Source organism: Cnephaeus nilssonii, assembly GCF_951640355.1.
Source record: "Cnephaeus nilssonii genome assembly, chromosome: 13".
NCBI classification, from domain to species: Eukaryota; Metazoa; Chordata; class Mammalia; order Chiroptera; family Vespertilionidae; genus Cnephaeus; species Cnephaeus nilssonii.
Genome location: NC_137084.1, coordinates 35063474 through 35090302, shown reverse-complemented (window position 1 = coordinate 35090302; position 26829 = coordinate 35063474). Strand labels below are relative to the sequence as shown.

Below are 26829 nucleotides of genomic sequence, written 5' to 3'. Positions count from 1 at the left end.
CACAGATGAGGAAGCTGAGGCTCAGAGAGGCTAAGATTTGTCCAAGGTCACAGGGCCCGTGAGTAGCAGAGCAGAGATTTGAGGGTTTTTTTTCCCCCTTTAACACTGAACTACCTTTTATCATAAGAACAATTATTCCATGAATGTTCTGTTATTAAATGTAATGTACATTCACGTTTAGGTTCTTACGTCAGTCTCCCTTGGTATTTGGTGCCCACATGGAGCCTTGAGAGCTAGAGGCATGGCCAACCTTCCAGAAGGACCAGGGACAGTGTCAGAGAGTGGCAGGGCTAGGAGTCAGGAGCCCACGGGAGGAAGAGGCCCTGGGTGAGTCAGTGCCTTCCCTCCGTGACTCATCCCGCAGGCCTTATCAGAGCGTTTCAGCCAGACAGAGTTGGTCAGAGACCTATCTTGGTTGACCCAGACCCTGAAGTGCTGGAGGAGCAGAGCCTGATGGGTTCAAATCCCAGCTCTACCACTTCCCAGGTGTGTAAGGCCAACACAGGAGTGAATTTCTTTGTGCCTCCGTTTTGTCATCTGTGAACCATTCATAGGGCTTCATGAGAATTAAATGAGATGAGCCATGTAAATACTTAGAACTGCCTAGCCCATAGCAAGCACTCAGAGTTATTATGCTAACAGTCATTACAGCATAATATTATAAAAGCCTGCCCTGACCTGGGAGGCCAGAGTAAAATGTCCCATCCTCTCTGCATAATTCCTTGGGTAACACATGTGGCTTTGCCTTATTATGGGAATGTGGGTGGAGCTCTCCCCTTACCAGACCAAGTGTTTGAGACCAGGGAATAAATTGGTCTCAATCAGTGCTTTTTAGGTCCATGGAGACTTGTGCCTTGTCCAGGAAGGTGTGGAAAGAAGTTTGAGGCATGGAATGGATTCCCAGTCCTCCTTTTCCCTTCAAGCCACATTTTCTGACCTGCGTTCCCCACCCCGTAGGATTATGGAAAATGCCTGCTATTTCTAAGGGTGCTTTACAGTTTGCAAAGCATGTTCACATTCATATTTCGCTCTGTCTTCACAATCGTTTTGTGTGGGCACTGGTTATTAGCCCCATTTAATAGGTAAGGAGGCTCAGTCTCTGTAGAATTAAGTAATTTGCCCACAGACTCACAGGTGGAAGGTGGGGAAACAGGCACCCCGCATCGTCCATCCCAGGAAGCAGTGGTCTGGAGGCTCAGATTGACCATCTGCCAAAGCCTTTCCATCATTTCCCCTTGTCCCCCTCCTGCAGAGGGTTGGGAGGAGCCCATGTCACCAACAGTTCTGCTTTTATCCTCCTCCCTCCTCTAGGTCCTGTTACTTCCAAAGAAGCACACAACAGTGGGCTTGAACTGAGCCAATGATCCTAGTTGCTTAAATCATCGCCGCTCACATTTTCCCTTCTCCGTGGGCCTGAGGCCTAGCCTAGGACTCTGCACTCTGGGCTTGGTGGGGAGTTGAGGCAGGGTAGCATCAGCATTTGGAGCAGAGCCTGAACACAGTGGTGCCCTGGGGAACCTGCAATCAGAGGTGGAGGAGGCTGGCATCCATGCCTTCACCCAGGAGGCGCCCAGAACCATGTCCAGGGTGCAAGGAGTTGCTGGGGCGTGGGGGTGGGGGGCGAAGCAGAGACTGTGGGGTGGGGTGGGGTGGGGTGGTGGAGCACTTTCTCTCCAGGAGGCAAGCAGTCAGATGATCCTTCCAGCTAAGGTGGGACCAAACCACAGGCTCCAGGGCTTATCAAACTAGTTCCTTACTCGGAAGAATCTTCTGTGTAGTTCAGCTCAACAAGAGGTCACTTAAAAATGTGTCCGGGCAGGTGTGAGGAATGTGACTTCAGGTGAGATAGGGACCTGGCCATGAGGCGCTCATGTCCTAAGGCCTCATTTTTACTTTTTTTTTTTCGCTCTCTCCTGGAAACGTTGCATGCCAGGGTAATGGTGGTGATACTGCGTGCGTAGGGCAGCACGCAGATTCCTGGCGTCCTGGAGCTTGGGCTAGAATCTGTGGGCTGGGGGCTGGCAACACCCTGCTCATCCAGTTGGGTTCTAAGCCTGCTGTGCGGAGGGAGGGATTATTGGGCCTTTCCATTCATGGGTCTCAATCCCCTCCGCGGCTATTCTGTGACCAAAGGAGCAGACACAGTAGCGTGTCCGGGGTGTGGGTGAGAAAGATCCCAGCAGGAATGGCCCACACGGTAATGGCTCAACGGGCCCATTCCTCACTCAAGCCGGTCTCCCTTCTTTCTCCCGCCAGCCTGGCCAGTCTCCACTGCTGTTCTCTGCCCGCCTGCCTGGGTCATCCCTGCCTCCAGTTCTTTCTTTGTTTTTCCCAGCAGGCAGTGCTTTCCTTCTCTTTTGCCTTTATCCATCCTTACCCTGCAAGACCGAGATTCAGCCCTTCCTGCTTCAGAAAGGCTCCCTAAACTCTCTCAGCCCAAACTCCCCTCTTCTCCAGACGCCTCCTGGGTGGAGAGGCAGCCACCCCCAGCTCCGTGTTTACATGCCATGTAACGTATTTTGAGCACCTACCAGACAGCAGGCAGTCGAGCAGAGACTAGAACTGTGGAGTCGACGGGCCTGGGGTACTTCCTAGCTCTGATTCGTATGAGCTGTGTGATTTTGGGGAGATGCTTTGATTTCTCTGACTCTCAGAGCCATCATTTGAGCTGGAGGACCCCTGCCCCTCCATCCCTCACAGGGAAGTTGTGAGGATCTGGTGAAATAATCCATGCAGTGCACTTAGCGCGCAGTTCCTAGCTCATATTAACACTAACACGCCAGCCGTGACTGTCCTTTGACATGTATTACCTATCGAATCCACACCCTGGCTGTATAAGGGAGACAGCGTCTCCTCCAAAGGGGAGCAGGGAGCCTCAGAGCCACGACTTGTCCAAGGTCTTTTCTCTACTGCCTCTGTTTCCCAAGTCCAGGCTCCTGCCCCAGGAATTCTTCACAGTCCCGGTCAGGACACTTGGCAAATGCTTAGCGAATGGTCAGGACGCTTGGCAAATGCTTAGTGAATGATCTTTCCTGGCTGGTTTACGGAGAACCATGTTGGTGGGGCAGGAAATGGGATCCCTGAGCATTCCATCCCTTTCAGATTTCAGACCGATCAGCTTGCCCACGGATCCCTGCCGGTGCTGTGCACACCACGGCGACACCAGGCAGTGCTGGGCAGTGTGGCACCAGCTTCGCACCAGCCAGAGAGTGTGGTCCCAAATCCTTCCCCGAGGGGAAGCTAGCCAGTTCCTTTTCATGTCTTTATGTATTGTTAAGTAGCAGAGCATACAGTTATAAAAAGACAAGGAGAAGCAAGGGAAATACCTGTCTGGATAATCCCCCTCGCCCTGAACCCCGTTGCTGGGAGACAAAGAGAAAAGCCAGTGGCTGGCCCGCGGGCTCTGGACAGTGTGTGGCCCTGCGTGTGTCCTGCAGGGTTGGGGGGGTGAGGCCTCTTTGGAATGGCTTCCTGTGCGCCCCCGCCCCTCAGGTCCAGCCCACCCCCTGCCAAGGGTGGCTGCTCTTACATTATTGTGGTCAGGATGGTTTTCACGTCGTTTCAGGTCACTGTTTCCACTTTTTCTCCAGCAAATGTTGGAAGCTGCCACTTTCTTCTCCGGCTTTCTCCTTTTGTACCAGCTGAGGTTTGCGTCTGCAGGGTCCTCACCCCATGCGTTGCTGAGTTTAGGCCTGTGCTGAGCTGGGTGCAGGCCCCTGAGGATGAGCGGGAGAAGGCATGCACTCATTCTCCCGTTCACCCATGGCTAATGCTGCAGGAGCGGGGGAGGTTTGGTTCTTCATTTTTGTTACCAGCCAGGGGTTTGTTTTTGTTTGTTTCTCTAAAGCCCTTTAAAGCACATCTGAAGGTAGAGCTCCTTTTCCTAGAGGGAATGGCAAGGGGCTGTTAGAAGACCTGGAGGTATGGGAATAGACCATCTCTGGGTGGTGGCCCACAGGTGGGGAGAAAATGGGACAAAGCAAAGATAACAGTTTAGCACAATGCAATGTGTCAGCCATTGTAGTTGTACTTGTTAAGTCAGAATCTTTTAGTAAAGCTGTGGAGAAATAAAAACAAATAAAAGTCCCCCTCCCCGCCCCCCCACAAAAAAAAATCTCTTCATGGGATTCTGACAGGCATATCCAGTTAAAACCCATGGGTAAATGCCATCTCGTTAGCATTGCACTGACGCTCTTGGAGCTTAAAATAGCCCATGTCCAGAGAAGGAAACATGCCCACAGATGCACTGTGGGTATCCACCGTGCTGCCTGTCCCGTCGGGGCCTTAAAGGCAGTCTCTTTCCTAAAGGCTGTCTCCAGGTTGGGTGGGGGCAGAGAACAGGTGACCTTGGCATCCCCAAAACAGTACCCCCCTCCCCCCCCGCTTAGTGGCCTGTGGCTGCAGACAGCTGCCAGCTGACCCCACACAGCCCTCCACCCTTCCCAAGAATGGACTAGGCCTCCATTATGATTTTTCAGATTGGATATTTTCCCAGCTTGGAGCACGGGCACACCCTTTGTACCCATGACTATGGCCGAGGAGGAAAGATACTCTGATGAACCTATCTTGAGTCCCAGGACCACCTTTTTGTCTGGGGAGCAGAAAATGGGGTGAAATCTGTTATCAGAACAAAGGGAGAAGGATACTAGTACTACCAATAAGTAAGAATAATACTAACTTTTACTGAGTGCTTATTTTGTGCCAGACATTCTATACCTATATAGCTCATTCATCTTCAAATCAACCCCATTTTACATAGCAGGAAGATGAGGCACAGGGAGGTTAAGCAATTTTCCCAGGGCCACATAGCTCATAGGAGAGCTGGAATTGAACCCATGCAAAGGACTCCAGATGTGCTTTTAACCACCCACTCTGATGCAGACAATAACAACGGCTGTCAGCTGAAGGCACTTACTCTGAGCTACACACTGGGCTATGTCCTTTACAGCATTCTCTCATTTCATCTTCAGAACAGCCCTACGGAGTAGGCACTAACATTATCCCTACTTTCAGATAAGAACTTGAGGCTCACGTAGATTATGTGGCTTGCCCAGGGGTCACCTGACTCATTCAGTGTGACAGCTGGGATAGGAAGCCTGGTTTGCCTGATTCCAGGGCCTGAGCTCAGGACCCCTTCAGGGGGTAGCCTTTACGTCAGACACTTTCCTTGCTCTGTCAGAAGCTCCCCTGGTGATGTGGACCAAGAGCAGACCTGGCTCAGCATCTGCACCTTCATCCTCTGTCTGGGAGCTTGGAGTGTGGAGACCTCCGCTCGGTGCATGTTGCTGAGACTTTGTGGCTCCAAGCTGGGTGTGGGTCCTAAGTAAGTCTTCAGTGCATCTAAGCTCCGGATTTCTTCATTCCTCCATTCATCCAATATTGATGGAGTGCCCAGTGTGTAGGCGCCAGGCCCCGTTCCAGGTGCTTGGGCCCCTTAGTGAAGACCTGGCCTCTATGGAAGTAGGCTTGGAGAACAGCAGAGGGGAAGGTTCCCAAATTGTTCTTAGGCTCCTCAAGATCCATGAGGCCACTCAAGCTCACAGGAGACCTTTCCTGCACCACCCACGTCAGGCCCACAGGGGCCTGGAGACCTCATGCTCCTTTGCTTGGGACTGGCATGATGGCAGGTGCAAGAGGAGACTTGTTTCTTCATTCTGATTAAAATCTTTGTGTCAGGGAGTGAGCATGGGCATGGAGCCAGGCCAGCTCAACTGTGAGTCCCAGGCTGCTGTGGGCAGTGCTGAGTGAGTCTCCAGGTAAGGCAGCCCTTGGCTGTACCTTGCCTCAGTTTCCCCCTCTGTGACATAACTTTACTACCTGACTCATTGGGTGGCTGGGACAATTGTCTGAGATAGCAAATAATAACCACCCATGGATGAATCCCTCTCCTTCCTTTAAAGGACTAATTTTTTCAGATGTCTCTAAAAGTCAGGGCCCATGCAGGGGTCAGCTAGAAGGCATCCTTGGTGAGGAAATCACCAATTAGGTCAAGCTCCTCATTTTACAGACAAGGAAGCTGAGGCTCCTGTACAGCAGGAATGATGCTGGGCTCCAGGCCTTCTGATTTAGTGGAAATAAAGGCAGCTCAAAGCATGTTTGGCTGATGGTCAGAGAGAGGGTACGAGTTGGTACTTGGAGTGACTAGATCACAGTGTGCCCAGGCCTGTGTGGGAATCTGACTGGTGGTCAGCCTTTGTAGGCTGGTCCAGAAGTGCCCACCTGCACCCGCCATGCAGACAACCCAAGCAGAACCTCAGAGAACCCCGCTTCCCTGCTTCTGGTCTCAGCAGCATCCCTGGGTGGGCAGGGCCTTCTGTTCCTGAGATCTGGGGAGCATGGGGAGGTCCCCAGTTTCAAACCTGGGAAGACCAATGGTAGAAATCTCTGCCAGGATGTCCAGCTTCCCCACCCACTATACCCAGAAGCTTCCCTAGAAAAGCAGATAAAGGGGAGACTCCAGCCTCTCTGACTTCTGGCTCCAGATGACTCCACAGAGCCTACAGCTCATGCTGATAGAATGTGGCCAAGGCGGGCCAGCCTGTTTGTCAGCTGCCACAGGCTGGATAATGATGATGATGATGATGACAGAGATGATGCCCAGGTGGCTGCTCTCAAAGCCTGCCAGCACGCAGCTGCACTAGCACACCTCTCACCTGGTGGCAGGATAGACCACGAGCACGCAGCCCCAGTGTGGCCATGTCAGGGCCTTCTGCTCTCCGAGCCCCTGTCCCTGTCTGTGAGGAGCCACCGAGACAAAGTAGGTCTAGTCCCTAACAGTGCTTGTCCCATGCTTGGCCGGTGCTCAGTCAGTAGTAGCTTCTCTCCCATGAATAGTCTGAGAATTCTGAACAGTGAGTCCCAACCCCTGGCTCTCAGTGCAGACCTGTGTGTATTAGAACACCTGTGTGTTTACGTGGGCACGTAGGCCCTGCTAAACACGTGTGTGTGCATCCAGGGAGGATGGGGATTGGATCTTGGAGATCTCAACATGCACACCTGCATTCGCTTCTGTCTACGAGAGGCTGCCTCTTGTGCACAATTTAGAATTGTAAAAGTAAATCTTCAGAAGTGCCTGCGACTCTGGGCCCTGATTTCCGGACAGGCGCAGAGGCATGTTCTGTGGAAGCAATAGATGCAATCAAATCATTTGGGTGGTCATCGGAAGTCAAAATAATAATTGGTTAGGAAGCCCAGCCACGATCAGGTGGCCCACTTTTATAACATCCTAGTGCAGTGGTCAGCAAACTGCGGCTCGCGAGCCACATGCGGCTCTTTGGCCCCTTGAGTGTGGCTCTTCCACAAAATACCACAGCCTAGGCGAGTCTATTTTGAAGAAGTGGCATTAGAAGAAGTTTAAGTTTAAAAAATTGGGCTCTCAAAAGAAATTTCAATCGTTGTACTGTTGATATTTGGCTCTGTTGACTAATGAGTTTGCCGACCACTGTCCTAGTGTATTTAGCATGTTGGACCTTTCCACCTTGTAACACATTTCACATCGGTAACTTGTTACGAGGTGTTTATATCAGCTTGATTTACTTTTGTCATTCCTAAGCTTAGAAATTCTGGCATTTTTTGTTTTTACGCAAGTGCCTAATAGAGCGTTTTTCTCAGATGCGCCTCCCTTTCTCTGCAAGCCTTTGTGCAGAGATGTGATAAGCCCATGGGGTACCCAGACAGTGGCAGACAATAGCATTGGTGCGAGCATCTCACAATTCCTTTCTTCACATGCAAGATTGGGAGCACAGAGAGGAGCTCTCTGTCTGTTTCCTCCTGTTGGGTAATGTGTTACTAAGGGCAAAGTGCACAAGCATGCGGGGGCCCTCTTGGCGGGGAGAAGATATGAGGCTGTAACGTGTGATAAAGTAACGTTCACTGTTGGGCTCTTGTTTTTAAAGGGACATGGCAATCTGTGCGGGGCTCGTCCTGGAAGGGAGCGACTTGAGTCACTGCGATGCCTGAGGATCAGGTGAGTAAGCCACGTGGTGGGTCTCCTTTACTGCACCACTGAGTAGCTCTTGGGGGGCTGCCTCAGGCTTTGGAATGTGTAGGGGCGCTTGCACTCTTTCTACAGGCCCAAGTGAATGTGAGCTAAATACACAGACCCAAGTGAATGTGAGCCCATTTGAAGAAACAATGGCTAGTGAAAGCTCTGTCTTTGCCTACAACCTGTATACAGCCCTCCCACGTGGTCAGAGGAGGGAGGGAGGCAGGATAGAGACTGAGATGTGTGTGAGGACCTGACGGACCTGTCTAACTCAGTGGTCTTTGGGTGGGTGGGATCTCTGCCCGCTCTTTCCCCGAGGAAGCCCAGCAGCCCGGCTGTCCTGACTCCAGCCCCAGCTCTGACGATGCGTCAGTCTCTCTCTGGCCCCGAGCGGTGCCAAGGCAAAAATATGGCTGGGCAGCTTCTGTCGGGAGTGCCTTCAGAGCACCGCACACCATTTGTCCAAGATTTGGAAATGTGATTGCAGCATCTTCCTCTGCTTGGGTCTCATTCTGAGAACAAACCTGTTTACATCTCTGTATTTTCTGCAGGTCCATGGAGACTTAGGGTCTAGGAGGCTAAGGTATAGGCAGAAATCAGTAATGACATGATTTTCCACAGTCACCCTCCTGTACTGTTATTGTAAGAGCCTTCCCACTGTTCTCTCAGGCTCCTTCCTTGAAGACTTGTCTGACCAACATTCTGCTCTTGGCCTTCAAGGCCTCCTCCAGTCAGACCTCAGCCTCATAGTCCAGCCTTGTTTTCTGCCTCTCCTCTTTGCCTTGGCTCCAGTCCATCTACTCCTGGAATAGATCCCCGCTTCTGGGACTCACTGTTCCCTCTGAGAAGCTTCGCTCACTCCCCAGGGCAAAATCGGCGCCTCTTCCTCCTCTACACTCCCATAGTCCTTTGTTCAGACCTCAGGCACATCATTGGCTGAGGTAAGGTTTGTCCACTTGTCCGTCTCACCCACCAGCTGTGAGAGCCTTGAGGGCAAGCACCTGTCCTGCAGCCTTCCTGTCTGAGCTGGGCAGCCCCATCCCGGTGGTTCAGTACCGGGCACGAGGCCGGGGGTCCACAGCTGTTAGTTGTCTCAAGGAATTCAAAGCCTGAGGTTTCTTCAGGGCTTATGGCTAACAAAGCTCTACCTTGCCCCCTGGGAAGGGTAGTCACATCATTCTCATTTATTTTATAGGCATGGAGTCTGAGGTGTGCGTAGTCAGCTAACTTGCCCCAGGCTGTAGCCTAATATGGACCAGGACCCAATCTCCTGTGGTCCAGACTAGGGCAGTTTCTGTAATACCAAATTTTATAATTAGAGAGCACCCAAGAGATAATGTAGAGCAAACCCTTCATTACTGGATAGGGAAACTGAGGCCTGGCCTGAAGATACTTTCTCAAGATTACATAACCAATCGGGTCCACATGGCAACTTGGAAGGCAGGCTCTGGACTTCTAGCCCAGCCTTCTCTCCACTTCTCCCTACACTGCCTCTACCTCCCTCTGTATACAGCCACCAGAGACCGTCTGGGGACTATCATTCTGCATTGACAGGAGGGTGAAGAACTTAAGAAGTGCCCTGAGTTGGAGGGAATGTAGAGGAAGGAGAGGAGGGGCTGAGGGGAATCCTCAGGGCCCCACTCAAGAGGCTAGCCTGGTGTGCGCTGAGGATCCATGGGGGTGAGGAGTTCATGGTGAGAATCCTGATCAGCAGAATGAGAGGGGTTGACTGGATCAAGGGGAAAGCTGCTCTAAGTAATTCTGATTCTTAGTGTCCGAGCAAAGAGGGCCTGCTCAGGGGCCTGAGCATCCCTCCTGTCTCCTGGAGAAACAGAATGTTGAGTATGTCCACAGAGGAGGGTGAGGCAATAGACAGTGAATCCCGTCATGGTCTGAAATGTGGATGGGGAGGGAAGTACGTAAGTTTCTGGCTGGCTTATCCCTATTGTGCCTAAGTGAATTTTTTTGTTGTTGTTTCTGATTGCCCGCACTTCCAGTTTGTCTTCTGTCCCCACATTCCCCTCTTGAATCTTGGGGCTCTCCTGGTCATTTGCTCAGTCCAGACTTGCTACTGGACCAGGTAGGTGCTGGCTACCCTTTCCATTTTTATTCTGCCCCTTCTTGGGCATACAGACTGAATCCAGGCTGACTATAGGTTCTATCCCCACAGGCAGGTTGAAACATACAATTTGCCCAAATTACAGAGAATGTGATGTTTCCCTAATAGGTACCTTGGATTATTTTCCTAAACATGACCAGGTTGTAAACATCTAAACTTCTAGGGCAGGGAAAGTGTGTGGTGTTATATCATTATTGTTTATAACTTAGGTTTATATTTATAAAGATCATTTCATCTCATAATAAGGCAGGTAGATTTACTCCCATTTCACAGATGAGAAATTTGACTTAGGCTGTAACCTGCCCAGAATAAGGGCTGAGATGGGACACAGTCCAGGCCTCCTGTTTATGAACTCAGTGCTCTTTCTACTCTACTATGCTCCAACCACAGCTAAGTTCCTGGAGGGGGTAGGATATAGAGGAGCTCAGTAAATATTTGTTGAATGAGTGAACTTTGGCTTTTCTTTTTTTCTTTTCTTTTTTCTTTCTTTCTTTTTTTTTTTTTTGCCACACTTAACCATAAATGGATCCTCTTTGGCAGCAAGGGAACACTACTCTGTGAAGTATTTGAATTTCTTGCCACGATAAGGAACTGGTGAGTTCTCTTCTCACCCAGCCTTACCTCCCGGAACTGGGTCACGCACACTAAATAATTAATGCCTTGAATCTTTTACTCAGAGCTTTCTGCTCCTGATGCTGAGATGATCCATCCAACAGGGATCTTTGAAAGGCAGATCCTATTGCTTGTTGTTATAAACCTTCAGATGACCCATCTAACTGCCCACAATGGATACTCTTGGCCTACTCAGGTCAGACATCCAGTGGGTTCATTTGATCCCTTCCTGCCTGTCTTTCCCACCAGCCTCCTCCTGCTGGAGGAAGAGGATCCTGTGGGTTATCTCAGATATTTAGGGTTTTGTAGGGATAGGAAAACCTACCTCGCCCTTCTTACTGACCTCTGAACTCCCCAAGATTTTGTGGCGAGGGCTAGAGAAAGAACAAGTGGGCCATGCCAGGTTGGGAAGGAATGCATGGGGTAGGGGAGGCAGTTATCAAAATATCAGTTGGGCCTGCTCTTTCCCTAAGTGAGGCTTGGGTCATGTTGCGCAGAATCTGCAGGGGATCCAACCTAAATAGATTCTTGAGGTCAACTGAGTGGAGTGGAAAAAAAGATTCGGCTGAGACCCGAGACCCACATTCTAGTGTTGGTTGTTCACAGCTTAGCAGCATGACCTTGGGCCAGTCACTGAATTTTACTTGCCCTCAGATTTCTTATTAAGGAAATAAGTGGGGGGGGGGGGGGGCGGCATTGAGGGTTGTGGCATTTTAAAGGAGCCTCTTAGACTTCTGTGGTTGTCTGAGCTCACTCTGTCTGTCTTCTCCTTCCTGTCTCCTCCTCCCCGTCTCCTCCTCCCCATCTCCTCCTCCTCAAGTGGCCAGAGCTTGCTTCTGTAAGCACTTTTCTCCTGGTCTTTGTAGCTTTGCCACGTCTGCCCCACCCCTCAGATAAGCCAGCGTGCAGATAAGAACTGCCTTTGCTGCCCTGGTCTCCGCCCAGCGGCTTGGGGGAAGGTCTAACGTTTGGCTAGATTTGGCTAGAGTGCTGGGGACCTATGGTGTATGGATTGGAATAGGAGGGGAGTGGGGAAAATCCTTGGGTGGGAAGAAGCCAGCCAGGTGATTAGGGGTTGTTGGTATTGATGTGTGAATGTCCAAACCTGTAGACAATTATCATAAAAATTTATTTGAGCCAAACAGAGGATACGCCTGGAAGCAAGATCTCAACAGATTGAGATAAATGCTTCCAGGAAATGACAGATTGCAGCTTCTTTTATGCATTTGGAATCATGGAGGGTACATAAGCAATATCACAGGAAGGTGGGAGAAAGCCCGGCGGGGTGGGGGAGGGGTGGGATTACAGGAGGGTTAAGAAAGATGATGTGCTCTCTTGCGGGTGGTTATGCGTTACAAGGAGGGGTCTGAGAAGGAGCATTTCAAAGGTGTTGATTTGGATGCACAGAAACAGTGGACGAGGCTTGCTGAAGGCAAGGATAAGCCTTTTACTAAAGAAGTTCTATGCCTGGGGTGTGACTGCTCCCCTGACCTTCCCTATTAGAAATTTATAATCAGGTCACCCCTGTGAGGTTACTTTCTCTAGAACCCCCCCCCCCCTTTTTTTTTTTTGGTCCACATTGATATATCTATCCAAGCTCTTGATGCCACAAGGTCCCTGGACTCTGAGTCACTTGACCAGAGGGTACTAGTTAAGTTCTAAAGAATATGGTCCCAAGTTTATCCTCTTCTTCCTTGGCCAGGCTCTGTGCTCAGGGATGACCAGACACTGGAGCAATGAAGGCCACAGTGTTGGTAGAGGCTGCTCAGTGAGAGCTAAAAGCTATCTCACAGCTAACACAGAAAGGGAAGGAGTTAGGGAAGGTAGATCCGTCTCCAAGGCGTGTGATGAAAGCTGGAAAGAACTCATCTAATCTCACTCTCCTATGTTATGGGTGAGGAAACTGAGGCCCATAGATGTGACTTAACCAAACCATAAAGCAGGCTAGTGGTGGCCCTGAGGTGGCAATCCATCTCCTGATTCCCAACCAGGGGAGTTATAAACATCCCATGAAGTGGCGACAAGTTGCCTCCTCACGTGGGTTCAGCCATCACACTTTCCACTCCTCTCTTTGACCCTGAGCTTGATTGTCTTAGGTGTGAGCAGGGCCCCAACTGCTCCCACCTCCTGTTTACTGAGGCCTAATAAAAGCTGGGTGCAGCATCACAGAGAGGTCAGGCTTCTCCTGGGCAGGCTGTTTGGCTTGTACTTAGTGACTTAACACTGTTGAGTCAGCAGTATTCTGTTTTATGGCATGTCTTGGGGTGAAAGATTAATTCAAGACAGAAATGAAGGCTGTGATGGCCCAGCCTCGGCAGTAGTGGCCTCTTGTGGGTTTGCCATTAGGATAAAAATCTCCTTTGTTGCTAAGCAGGCCTCGTGCTGGGGCTCTCGTGCTGATGGCATGCCCTGTGTGCTGCCAGCACTGTCCCTTGCTCTAAGAGAGGGCTCTTCAGGTTAGAGGCCGGCCATCCCTTCGCTGTGTTGATGGCATGTGAACCAGACAGAAGTCATTCACTTCTTCCAATAGGACTCCATTTGGCTCAGCATTTCCTACTGAGCTCAAGGGAAGGTATCTTGAGCTCTTTCCAAAAGGGCAAGCACTAGGTTTACATATTTTCCTTGTTTGTTCCTCACAGGAACCCTCTGAGAGTTGGGCATGGCTAGTTATTATAAAGAAGAGAAAACTGAGGCAGATACAGGTTAAATAACTTGTCCGTGTCCCACAAGACACAGGGTGACTGACTCTAAAGCCTGTTCTCATTGCACAGGGAAGGGAGGGCTGGGGCTAATTGGGCCAGGCATTGATTGAGTCAGGAAGCAATGGACTTTCAGGTGCCAGCCCCTAGGCTTGGTTGTGGGGCTGCAAAGGTGAAAAAGATCTAGTCCCCATAGAGAGACGCACCATTTCACACACACTGAGAAGAGTGTGTAACAAGGGAACACGGCACCGAGCGGGTGCTGTGGGACTTGGGCATTGAAGGATGAATAGGAGGTTGCTAAGCTGAGAAAGAGACAGAGGGTCTTCCAAGCGGAAGGTATGGTGTAAGAAGAGGCTGGATTCGGTATTTGGAAGTCAGGAGGAGTTAGGTGCATGCTTTCCTCTCAGCGAGGGTAGAGAAGTGGAACATTCAGTTGAGAGATAAGCTGAGGTTGGAGGAGGAGGTTGGGAACCTGACAGAGTCCTTCTAAAATGCTGATTATGTGGCAGACCTTGAAAGAAACATCAGTTGAGACCAGCACAGATTCTCCAGGTAGAATTCTCCAGGCACCTAACACCCCTTTCCTGGGAGAAATGTAGGTGGGGCTCATTTTCAGACGGTTTGTGCTCCTTTTGCATGTCTCCTGTACCAGTGGGAGTGTTTATTGATGAGGCTAAGGCATCGGAGTGGGACAGACCATGCTGCCAGTTCATAGTTAAAATGTCTCAGATTCCTCTTGCCAAATAAGCTGATAGCAGACACCCTTGTGAGTTCATGAGCAGACTGTCTCTCCAGGGAGGGGCTTGCGTTCCAGACAGGGTCACGCTATAATTCTGTGGGAGCTGGGCGTGTGGGGTGAGAAGGCTACTTAAAAATAAAGACCAATGAAAAGATATAACTGTTTTTAAGGATAATATTTGCAAGGCAAAAGTATCCGGGAAGTGAATTATGTGCCATAACGGTGAGCCAGAATCTTTAAAAAGATCAACTCTTTACAGTGGGAGGAGTAATAATGGTGAAGAGAGGAGCTCTCCAGAAACTCTTGTCTCTCTCTCTCTTTTTCTTTTTTTAATACATTTTATTGAATTTTTAAATTTTTTTTTAGAGAGGGGAAGGGAGAGAGAGAAACATCAATGATGAGAGAGAAACGTCATCAATCGGCTGCCTCCTGCACGCCCCCCACAGGGGATCGAGCTCACAACCTGGGCATGTGCCCTGACCGGGAATCGAACCAGTGGCCTCTTGGTTCCTGGCTTGATGCTCAACCACTGAACTACACCAGCTGGGCTCTCTCTCTCTCTCTCGCTCTCTCTCTCTTTTCTTGAATGAACTCCTTGCTGAGGTCTGTCCCAGGCAATTAATTTTGGAAACTGCACTCTGAGTCGGGCCTGTCCTTCACGGAAAGGAGGGGACAAAGAGCGGGACAGTGACTTAGAGTCAGAGGCTTCTAGGTCTTGCATCACAGTCCATCTCTTCCAGCCCCCGGGGTTCCTTCCTTTTTGAGGAAAGAGAAAATCCTTCCTGGGACAGCTGCTGCTTGTTGTAGTGAATGCATTTTTTTTCAGAACGAAAGCCCAAGCTTCAAGAGGAGAGAGAGGCAGCATCTTCTTCACCAACACAATGTTTTACAGAGGGACGGAGAGTGGAGCCTGCCTCCCTAACCTTACAGAGAATTCACCAGCTCGCTCACACCTTGGGCGGCCATCTTCCCCATGGCTACGTTTTCTGGAGGTTTGGGTCAGTGAGGGGGGTTTTGACTCCCTGAATGGGGCAACGGCCAAGGCAGTGGCCGGGCGTGCAGTGCTTGTCCAAGCATCTCTAAGCTCATGGAGCATGGCCTTTGAGTGTGGCCTGAAGAGCGGGCATGCTTCTCCTCAGACCTCTGCTGCCTCCCACACAGGTCCACCGGCCCTCAGTGCCAGCCTCACAGCCACTACCCACAGGCTCATGTCCAGGACGGCCCAGCCCCAGGCTCGTACGCCTAGTCCTGGAATGTGAAGTGCAACCTGTCAAGCCAGCAATCTCCCCAGGACTGAGTTCAGCAGAGGGGAATATTTTGGGGACTGGTTCTCCGGTGTCTTATCAGCGAGGCCTTTCTGTATTTACTGTCTGGAATCTTAATTGGCTTCATAGAGCTTTTGGGAAAACAGTTCCAGGAGACCTTAGTTCCTCTGGGCAATAAGGAAGTGGCGCAAAGGGCCGTCTCTCTCTTCTGCTCAGCCCTCTGCACTGCCTCCGGATAACAACATACTTGACTCGGGCAGAGATTCCCTAGGGCGGGTCCTGGTGAAGTGAAGACAACTTTCTCAGACCCACCTCACCTGGCGGTCTCTGGCCTGCTCATTCCGGAGTTGGAGCTGAGACCCATTGAGCTGTGTTCATTGAGCACATTTCCTGGCACATGGAGATCAGAATCTGGGGGAAGAATAAGTGAGCAAATAAATAGCCAGCAAGGCCATCCTCCTGTTTCCTAGCAGAAGCAAAACGAAGTGAACAGGTGCCACGCTGAGCTGCCATGCATGCTTTCCAGCATCCGCATGCACCCCAGGAAAGACCCCGGGGCCCTTGGTGCAGAGGGAGTTGCAGATCTCCCATCTCCAAGGTGGGGGCCCGAAGGGAGGGCCAGGCGATCTTTGATGCACATCCAGAAAGTCTCCTCCTCAAGACTGAGTCCTGTTTTGGAAGCTTAAAAGAAACACACACACACACACACACACACACACACGCACGCACGCACACACACACACACCAATAACAATAACATCAGCAAACCGCTGGGAATGTGGCCCCAGTGAAAGCAGGGTAGAGTCCATTCTGCCAGCTACCCTGGCTTGCCCTGCTCACCCCCTCTTGGCTGAATGTCCCACCCTTGGCCATGCCTCTAGGGAACCTCCTGATGGGTGTTTGTGCTTTGCCGTGCTGCTTCTCTGCAGAATAGGAGATTTTACTCTAAAATCAGAGGTCCTGGCTTCCTAAGTATGCTGACACTTGGATAGGTTTTGAACATGAGGCTTTTCTCACTCAAGCAGGACTCACCTGCCCATGCAGGTGCACATACCCGCTCATAAAGGCTGAATGCAGTTTACAGGCCCTTGTGTAGAGGCTGGGGTGAGGGGCGTGGCCGGCTGGACTGCTGGCTGGGTGGGTGGACGGCTTAATGGGAGGAATGGATAAGCATCTCCCCTTCTGCCAGTGGCAACCCCCACGCAGAGGCCCATGGACTGGGGAAATTCAGGGGTATTATTTCCATTGCTAATAACATTAATGACGCTATAAACAGCAAAGCCTGTATAATTTCATATCAGGAAATTAATCCTGAAATTAAAGGTCTATAATTCAAAGGATACATTTGGAAGTCTCCTAAGTGAACTCTAGAGGTGGTGCAATATAAGCTGTTCCATTCCTCCTGAAACAGATTTTTACCAGTAAACAGTGATTCATTCAACCAACTGATACTAACTACCTCCTAGGAGCACACACTACACCAGCACTGAACTTATAAAGGTAAAAATCAGTAGACAACTTGTTAATGGGTGAATTGGCCAAAACAGGGACATAGTACAAGAAGTTGAATTATTTGTATCTTAAATATTGATTGAGCGCCAACTACTCACCCAGAACTGAGCTGAGTATTCAGGAAATAGGAAAGACAAGATACCGGACTTTTCTTTAAGTTTATATATCAGTTTTCCAGACAAGACTGATGTGCAAAAAATGAGTTGGGTTCAAGGCTAAATGAAGTGCCAAATAGTCTGACCTACGTCCTATATGACCCCCCTGTTATAACTCTGCCTCCCTACCAGATGGCAATTTCTCAGAAGCTGCGGAGACAGAGTTTGTTCACCTGGTACCTACCTGCTATGCCGTGCAGCATCCTGGGTCCAATATAGGTCCTCAGTCAAAACAATGAATGGAATTGAATGTGGTTAGTAATTTCCAAACCTGGCTGGTTCACAGAATTCCCTGGGGAGTTAAAACAAAAACAAAAACATTTCCCTCTTGGTCCTCAGGCTGCAGAAATTCGGTTTGGGAGTGGGCCCAGGAAGTTGTCTTTTTGGATACTTCCTGGTGCATCTACTGTAGAGCCAGATTTGGTGACCCCTGTCATAGATTCCAGGAGTTAGATGAATGTATGGAGAGAAAAGGTCAGGAGGGATGGGGAAGCTTTGTGCCCGAGAACTCCAGCTCTTTCCTTAAGATCCAGCTCAGGGGCCACTTCTTCTATGAGGTGCTCTCCAGGCTGTAAGTCACCCCATCTCCCATCTCTGTGCACACACGTCTTGGTACCCTTCTGTAGTTCTTACCAAAAATTGTTAGTTTGAATTTGATTTCTTGAAAAGACTGTGATGCTCATATGGGAGCCAGCACATAGTAGGTCTTGAATTTACTAGGGGGCCTGATTTTGCTTGAGAGGATGAGTATGTGAAGCACTGAATGGCAGCCCCAAGGGATCCCGAATACCTTGGAGAACTGGACCTATCAAGAAAGCAGGGGCTGCATGGGAGGCACTGATGAGCCCAATAAGGGAGTCCAGACTTCTGCTGTGGGATGAAGGGAGCCCTGAGGCTTTGTGAGCAGGGTGGAGGTGGTGCCCGAGACATGGGAAATGGAGAATAGTTAGGAGGCTCCTGCAGCAATTCTTTTCCTTTTTAAATATATTTATGTTTTTAATCCTCACCTGAGGATATGCTTTTCATTATTTCAGAGAGAGAGAGAGAGAGAGAGAGAGAGAGAGAGAGAGAGAGAGAGAGAGAGAGAGAAACATTGACATGAGAGAGAAACATCGAACCTGCAACCTTTGGTGCACAGGATGATGCTCCAACCAACAGCACCACCAGCCAGGGATCCTGTGGCAATTCTGATGCTGGTTAAAGACAAAGGGCAGTCACAGTTCAAGCCACCACATAGCCTGAATTTCATGCTGGTCTTTGTTAGATCTTACACACAAGCACAGTCGTGAGCATCCACCATTGCCAGAGAGGCACAGGTTCCAGGCCCTGGGACATGCAACCTCTAGCATCGGAAAGCTCACTGTCTGGTAAGGCAGGCAGATCCACAAAGTCGATCAATGCAATACTATGTATGAAGCCATCATTAGTAGCTCCACAGAGTACAGTGTGGGAAAAGGGGGTGAAGGGAGGCCAATGTAGGGCTTCAAAGAACAGTGCAGCCAAGAATACTGCCTAGCCAGGCATCATTGCACTTCATCCTCACATAACCCAGGGTCAGAACTATTATTATTCCCATTTTATGGATGAGGAAACTGAGGTTCAAAGAGGTTAGGTAACTCGTCCAGGCTCACACACCTACTAAGTGGTGGGTCAGGTTTGCAGCCAGTCTGCCTGACTCCAGAGGCCACACCAGGACCCTTGACATTCCGAGCCTTTGATGTTTCAGCTCTAAAGTCAACTAGGATTTCACCAAGTGAACAGAGTCTGGTTGGGCATTCTAGACAGAGGGCACAGGGAGGGAGGCATGAAGGAGTTGGGTTTATCAGGGAACTGCGGCTGGCTCGGTAAGTCTAGAGTAGGAGGCATCGGCGCAGTGGGGAGAGGGCAGAGGGCAGGCGGGAGAGCAGGGAAGGGGGGCGGATCATGGTGTGTCTTGTTTGCTTTACTGAGATGTTTGGACTCCACCCTGAAGATTGTCAGGGAGCTGTTGAAGGATTTGAAACAGGAATGGAACCTGACCAAGTGTGCATTTTTGATATGAAGAGCTCTCTGGCAGCAGCTCAAGGAGTAGGCTGGTGGATTGGAGGGAGGTGACCTGGAAGCAGAAAAGGCATATATGAGATTTTGAGAGTTCCATGTGAGAGCAAGAAGGAAGGACGGGACAGGAGGTAGGGGATGGGGCTACTGAGGAGGCAGCACTGGTGACTGGCTGGCTCTGTGAGATGAGGGAAAGGTGCCAGAGAAAGTGCTCCATGGGTTTGGCTCAAGAATCAGGATGCAGATGGTGCTGTTCACTGAGGTGGGGGTGTGGGAGAGGAACAGGTCGGGGAGAAGGTAAATGGGCTGTGTGTGAGGTCTACAGGAGAGTCAAGGAAATATGTCACTGGCAGTTGACATAAGAGCCTGGAATGCAGCAGGGAAATGTATGTCAAGGGATAGCTTGGGGGGTCATCAGGACATAGATGCTGGTTGAACTATAGGAGTGTTTAGGTCCTTGAGAGTGAGAGGAGGGTGAAGATCAGAACCTTGGGACACAGCAAACGTTCAGGGGCAGGTAGAGAGAGACAAGTTTGCAAAAGCTGACAATAGGCAGAGACCAGAGCGAGATAAGGTCCTGTAAGTGATGACTGGATTTAGCAACAGAGAGGGTTGGTGGTGACCTTGGGCACGATGCCTGGGGTGGGCTATGTGTGTGAGTGGAAACGAGATTGTGGTGGATTGAAGGGTCAGTGGAGGTGAGAAAATGGACAGACTTGACTCCTCTGTTGGGAACCCAAGCTGTGAAGAGAAGGCGGCAGAGCGCAGTTTTGTTTTCTCCAGGCAAAGTGAAGATGACTCTGTCTGTGGTTGAATCTGTGCACATTTTTAAGAATGACTTCACCTTGGTAAATTCACAAATCAGAAAGAAACTACACCTGTATCAGGCAATGAATCCCCCCCCACCCCGCCTCTTTTTATTTAATCCTCACCAGAGGATATGTTTGTTGATTTTAGAGCGAGAGGAAAGGAGGGAGGGAGGGAGGGAGGGAGGGAGGGAGAGAGAGAGAGAGAGAGAGAGAGAGAGAGAGAGAGAGAGAGAGAGAGACATCAATGGATTACCTCTGGTACGCACCCTGCCCAGGAATCAAACCCTCAACCTTTTAGTGTACTGCGTCACCCGGCCAGGACCCCCATTTCTTAAATTTGAAAAATGTGGTCACTTGGCACAATTCTTCAAAATGGGGGTGCTTTTGGAAGACAGAGTCCATGTGCACAGCTGGGCTGTGAGTTCCCAGGTCCACTGCTCTGCAGCCTTCCCAGCTCCTGGGTGTGGTGCTGTGTGCAGAGCGAGCAGGTGGCGGTGTTGAGAAATCCTTTTCCAGTTCACTTTGCCATGACTTCTGTACCTCCTCCCCAGCATCCCTCTCTATCCTCCTGACTAATTACTAGGGTTCGAGTCCCTGAGGCCTAATTTCAGCACGTTGGGAGCTGTCGCGCCGTCCCGATACAAAGGTTGGCCTGGGGAGTGCCTTTAAGTGCATGCTGCGCAAAGACTTGGTGGAAATACTAGTAAGCTCTTAGCTGTCCCGTGTCAGCATAAGGTAGACCAAGGAGAGAGTGAGCCACCCTTGCCACCCCTGTGGAAATGCACCAATTTCTGCCCTGGCTGAGCCGGTGATATCTCGGGGCAGTGGGACTTGTCCCCAAGGCAGTGTTCCGGAACGGCACTCAATGACACATCCGAGAGCCTGACCTGAGAGGCGCCTCTGTTTAATCCTCACAGGACTCGCTGTTGTTTATGACTTGCTCAGGGAGTGCTCAGTGACTCAGAAGTCCACGTTCTTTCCATCACACCACACGGGCTTCCAGGGACTCAGCGAGTTATGGAAACCCAGGGAGGGCCCTAGCCTCTTTGTCCTGTTCTCCTGTCTTATTCTGTTTTCAGATAGGGAAGGGATGTGCTTTCCCAACCTGGTGTGTGTGTGTGTGTGTGTGTGTGTGTGTGTGTGTGTGTGTGTGTTGGTGTGTGAGGTGCTTAAGGTGAGGGGTGGGCAAGTTTATTTCTGAGGGTCAACAACTTTCCCAGGATATGGAGGTCCTAAGCAAAGGGAAGATAGAATAGGACAGAACTGGTGGTTTGGGATGTTAATCCCTGTGTGGTCAACCTCCTTCTTGGAGGGAGCTTTCTGACACAGGCCACAATGACATGCCCAAGTCACCGACTGTATCAGTTAATGTGGTGTTTCCTGCTCACAGATACACCCTCGATTCTCAGTGACTCCACATACATTTAAGTGCATTTCTCACATATGTGAAGTTCAGGTGTTCCTGGTCGTAGAGGGCTTTCCTCCCAGGGGTCTGGCTCCTTTCTGCTCATGGCTTTGCCATCTTCAGCGTGTGGTTTCAAGGCTGCTGTGCCCTGGCAGAGTGGAAGGGGTAGAGAAGAGACCAGGGGAGGGTTTCATGGTTTGGCCCTAGAAGTGGTATAAGGTCGCTTCCGCTCACATTCCATTACCTAGAACCTGGCCGTGGGGGATCACACAGCTGCAAAGAAGGGCCCAGTGTGTTAGGTGATCAGCTAGCCTGTCACTGCCACACCCACCAAGGCTTGAAAGTCACCTCTCAGCTGAGCGTTATTGGTGTATTTAGTTTCCAGTGTCCTCATCTGATACTGCATCGAAATCTCATTACTCCAGATCCTTGCATTTTGAGTTTAATGAAAGAAAGGTAGGCGAGTCTCATGAATTAAAGGGTCCAGACCAGAGACCAAGTCCTTGATGTGGTGTGCGAGGGAGCACTTGTATCCCGCCATCCACTTGGCAGGGGAGCAGGATGGGCATGGTGGTTTAGGGTGTGGCCTCTGAACTCTGGCTTATGGGGCTTCAAGTAACAGGTTCACCACTTCTGGCCATGTGACCTCGGGTGAGTTGCTAATTTTTCTAATTCTTTGAAAAAGGGGGATAATAGTATATAGCAATGCCTTGGTTTGTTACAATGATTCACTTAATATGTATAAAGCTTTTAAACATTGCTTGAGACTTCATAGATGCTCATTAAATGTCAGTGATGAGTATGTTCCCTGGGATGGAATAGCCATTCATTCATTTAGCACACACTACATACAGAGGGCCTTGTGCTAGGAACTGGGAGGAGAGAAGTAAAATGTAATGTCAACACAGAACTTGTAGTAGAGGTAAGTACAGGATACTGTCTGTGCCTATGAATTTGCTTATTCTGGGTACCTCCCACCATTCGTTTTGAGATAGGCTGGCCTCCTGGAGCTGTGAATTTCAAGTTCACAGTTTTTCTAGGTACCTACTGTGTGATCAAGATGATTTGGGGCGCTTGCAGAATAGACTAAGTTTTGTGGGTAGGATGGGCTCAGTGTGTGTGTCGAGATGTGTTATTTTGTCACCTCCCGGCCCATAACCTGGTGTGCAGGTTTCTTTCTTGTGGATTCACTGGCAAAGGGTATCGGCATACAGCTGAGATTGGGTCAAAGGGGCCATCTTCCCGTTCACTGGCATGGCTCCCTGGAAAGGGGTCTGCCACACTAGCCTGGGGGCCTGTGGTCCGGAGAGCAGAGCAGCCTCGGGGGCCCATCCCTGACCTGCAAGAATGTAGGCCAATCCATGAAGTTAGCACACGTCGGGGCCTCATGCCGCTGGCCCTTTCTTTCTGGAGAAGAGTAGCACTGCTGGTGTGGTGGGGCCACGCGGGCCGAGCACCTGCTAGGCCCGAGGACAAGAGAAGCCCACCTCCTGTGCCGAGACCCTCACTTTAGTCAGGGAGAGAGGACCTCTGGCCTTGGAACGTGTTTGGGGGAGAGGGTCATAAAAGTTATGCCTGCTTCTGGTAGGAAATTTGGGAAGTACAGAAAGGCATAAAGCTAAAAATAGAAATCATCTGAAATACCATTTCACACACATACCCGCTGCTCACGGTCAGCTCGTTCCGTTCTCCCGTGGATAGTGCGTTATGGAGCTGGGTCACATCGAGAGCCTGGCATTGTATCCTGCTTTTCACTCTGCATCGGGGCCTGAGCATTTCCCCGTGGGTCGGATGTCTTTATAAATATTATTTCTAAAGGAGTGCCTAATACTGGATTGTTTGGGTGCACCATAACTCATGAAACTACGCCCTGTCGTTGACATTTTTGGACTCTTGGAGCCTGAAAGAACTTCAGAGACTACAGGCCTGAGTCCATTGAATTTACCCAGTGGTGCAGAGCAGGCAGGCCGTGCTGTTTCCATCTACATGGTTCATGTTGACCCGTGACTAAGAGTGAGATGGAACCGGGTTCATTTCACAGCATCCCCTACTCGCTACCTGTGGAGTGTTGGGGAGGTTACTAACCTCTGTAAACCTGTCTTCTGTCAAACACCGGTGCTTAAAGGAGCTCATGGATGTAAAGGGTCTGGGACAGGGCGTGGCCCAGCAGGGCGGCTGCCAGTGTCCTCATGAGGGCGGTGAGAGAGACAAGCTGTCTCCTTACGCCCAGACCAGGCTTCTGTCACCTCAGAGGCTTTGGCGTTCTGAGAAGTTTCTTTGAAAAGAGGCCTAGAGGTACAAGTGGAAATATGGAGCACTGGCTAGATATCCTTATGGAAAAATGTTTAAAATATGTGTGGACACACATACACATGCACACATGCATGTACATAATACATATACATACATACATGTACCCATACATATACATGTACACACATGCATGTACACCCACACATAACTATATACATATATGCATATGTGCACACATGCATACCTATACACTGCACACACATATGTGCATATATATATGCACACACATGCATACACACACCTATATATATATACATGCTATATATGCACACATGCATGCTTGTACATACTGCAGACACACAGAAAAATATATACATGCATATACACAAATACAAAAATACACATGCTTATACACAAATACAAATATACACACATGCATATATACACATGCATATATACATGGCAAACTTATACTTGCATTAAAGAAAGGCAAGATGGACAAGTTCTGGGATGACTCTTTTATCCCCAATGCCTTTCTTACAGACTAGAAACGGAGCGGGGGTGGGGGGACGCAGAGAGAGAGAGAGTGTGTCTCCCTACCCCATTCCACCGATTTGTTGCGAGGACTCCTTAGGATATGCAGGTGAAAGAGCCTGGCCTGGCCTAGGCCTCTGATGGTGTTGGCTTCCCTCCTGGCACTGTGACTGGTCAGCATGCAGGTCTCTCTCACTGCGGGGGCTGAAGGTGGTCTTGGGATCTGTTACTGTGAGTGATTCCATCAGGAAATGGGTAGAATTGAGGGAGGAAAATGTATGAGGTCACTTTAAGCCAGCCCAGTGGGGTCGACTCACTATTGAGAAAGAGGGAGGAGAGGGCTGGGGCTGGAAGGGCAAGGGCCACATGACGGTGGGCTCTCAGTGGAGGAACGGCATAGAGGCCCAGGCCTTCAGTGAACCGGAGCCTCTTTCCTGAGTTCCCTACCCGGGCAGTGTAGACAGAGGGCAGTGTAGACAGAGGGCAGTGCAGAGGCCCTTGCTGCAGGCTGGGGACCTGTCTGGGCTTTCACAGTTCATCTCTTGGGCCCCAACCGCCTGTGTAAGAAGATTCTGCAGGTCTGGGTTCAGTGCACACGGAAGGGCTCTGACTGCCTGGGGGTGATCAGAGAGGAACCGTTAGAGAGGCAGAGTGACCTCAGCCAGGCTCTCTTCTAGTCAGGGAGGCGAGGGTGGAGCAGCCGCCCCAGGAGGCAGCGTGCTCTCCATTGGGGTAGGTGACTAAGGAAAGGTGGGGACCCCTGGCTGGAAGGAGATTACAAGGAGGACAAGGGGGCCCTTTCAGTCCCTTCCCAACCCTGGAAGTTACCCCTTTCGGTTCAAGTCGGTTGCCACGTGCCCTCATAGATGGAAAGCCAGGCCTCCCTGGGCCAGCTGAGATGATGTCTGCAGGTATCACCTGTAAACCATGTGTCCTGCCCATGCTGGGCCCTGCAGAGATGCAGCGTGTGTGGGCGGCGTTTCCCACCGCCGGAGCTCTGACTAGCTCCTGCCTTACCTCAGGGGTTGGATCCAGGGAGCCATGACTGAAGGTCTTCTGTGTTCAGGGCACAGAACCAGAGTTCCTAGTCCTTCCAGCCACTTCGTGAGCAGCACCCTCATTTCATTGCTAAGGAAACCAGCCCTGCCCAGCGGCCTCCTAATGAGGTAAACCTGGGAGAGGATAAGTTGGAATGGGGAGTTTGTTAATGTCAGTAGCAAGAGGGGCTAGTTTTTAGATTCCATTTACCTGGAAATGTATCTTATCTGTAAGCCTTGAGCGTGGGTTGAGGTTGAGCTTTTCTCCTGAGCCAAATTGCTGCTCTGTGGGAAGGTTCTGCCCAGTGTCCCTCGGGCCCTCCTTAAGTTTTTATAGGACTCCGCTGTTTACCCACCACCTGGTCACACCATTTGATGCCATTTGGCAGGTGCTGAGGCCCAGGCAAGGAGAAGGTGTGACAGTCCCAAATGTGAGTGCACTGGCAACTCTTTAGCCAGGAGGCTCTTTCTCTATTTTGAGAGGTGCTCAGGGACTCGGCATGAACCTGCAGTTGTCTCCCGGATGCCAGGAGCCAAGCCCATCACTAGTGTGTCACTGAGTTTTCGTTTGTAGCAGCCAGAGGCAGGGGAAGGGAGTTGCTTTGTGACTCATGAAGTCACACAGGCAGAACCACAAATAAGGGACTTCAGTTGGCAAAAACCTAATTGCTTCAAGGCTATTCTTGGAAACTAAAGCATCACATCTTGTTTCTTCCCAGAAAAATGCAGGAACCTTTCATATTTGGGGGGTAGCTGGTTTTATTTATATTGCATATCAGACTCCAAAAAGGCAAACAGAAAGACTTTAAATAAGAGCTATTTCCCAGGATCCTCTGGTTTAATTCATCCTTGACCTTCTCCTTTTGGGGAAGGAAAGGGGTAGCCACCAAAAATATGACACTCCAGTTTCTGGACGAAAAGGCTTGAAGCTCGGATGCAGACTCCCAGAGCCCTTCCAAGTCAGCCTTTCTATTTCATTAATAAAACCACCTCGCACCAGGTATGTTTTCAGGTCGTTACCCAGACTTCCTCGTCTGTGTTTCCCCACTGTCTATATGGGGAACTTACAACCCAGAAGTTAAGTTAGGTGTCCAAGGAGACACAGATAGGAAGTAGATTTGAACCGAATTGAAAGCCCACAGCCTGAACCTATACAGAGATAAATTCAGAGAGGAATTTGTTTCAGAGAGGAAGGGAGAAGGAGAGAGGTAGAAACATCAATGATGAGAGAGAATCATTGATCAGCCGCCTCTTACATGCCCCCTACTGGGGATGGAGCCCGCAACCCTGGCATGTGCCTTTGACTGGAATCAAACCTGGGACTCTTCAGTCTGCAGGCCGACCCTCTATCCACTGAGCCATACTGCTAGGGCAAAAATTTTAAAGTATATAATTCCTCAACCTTGGAAGCTAGTCCCAGGGGTTATCAATTGTGTTCCTTTTTCTTTTTCTTTTGGTTTGATAAGGTTGGGGCCATTTGAAGAATAGTAATGAGTGCTGGTTATCATGTAGCCAGCAGGTGCTGAATACATCACCTGCATGGTCTAATGTAACCCTTACAGCCCTGTGAGTGAGTGAGTGTTATCCCCACTTTACACACAAGAACACGGGCTGAGATAGATTAGATAACATGCCTCTGGTCACATGGCTAGCAAGAACATATGAC

The 26829-nt window shown here is 50.1% G+C and overlaps 1 protein-coding gene across 10 annotated transcripts in view; it reads left to right on the top strand.

Moving 5' to 3' along the window:
- Nucleotides 1–26829, top strand: part of MICAL2 (microtubule associated monooxygenase, calponin and LIM domain containing 2) — a 221487-nt gene that overhangs the window by 19598 nt on the left and 175060 nt on the right. For all 10 annotated transcript variants that reach the window (XM_079787224.1, XM_079787229.1, XM_079787226.1 and 7 more), the window contains exon 2: nucleotides 7896–7966. The gene's annotated coding sequence lies outside the window, so the exon portion shown is untranslated. The remainder of the gene's footprint in view (nucleotides 1–7895; nucleotides 7967–26829) is intronic.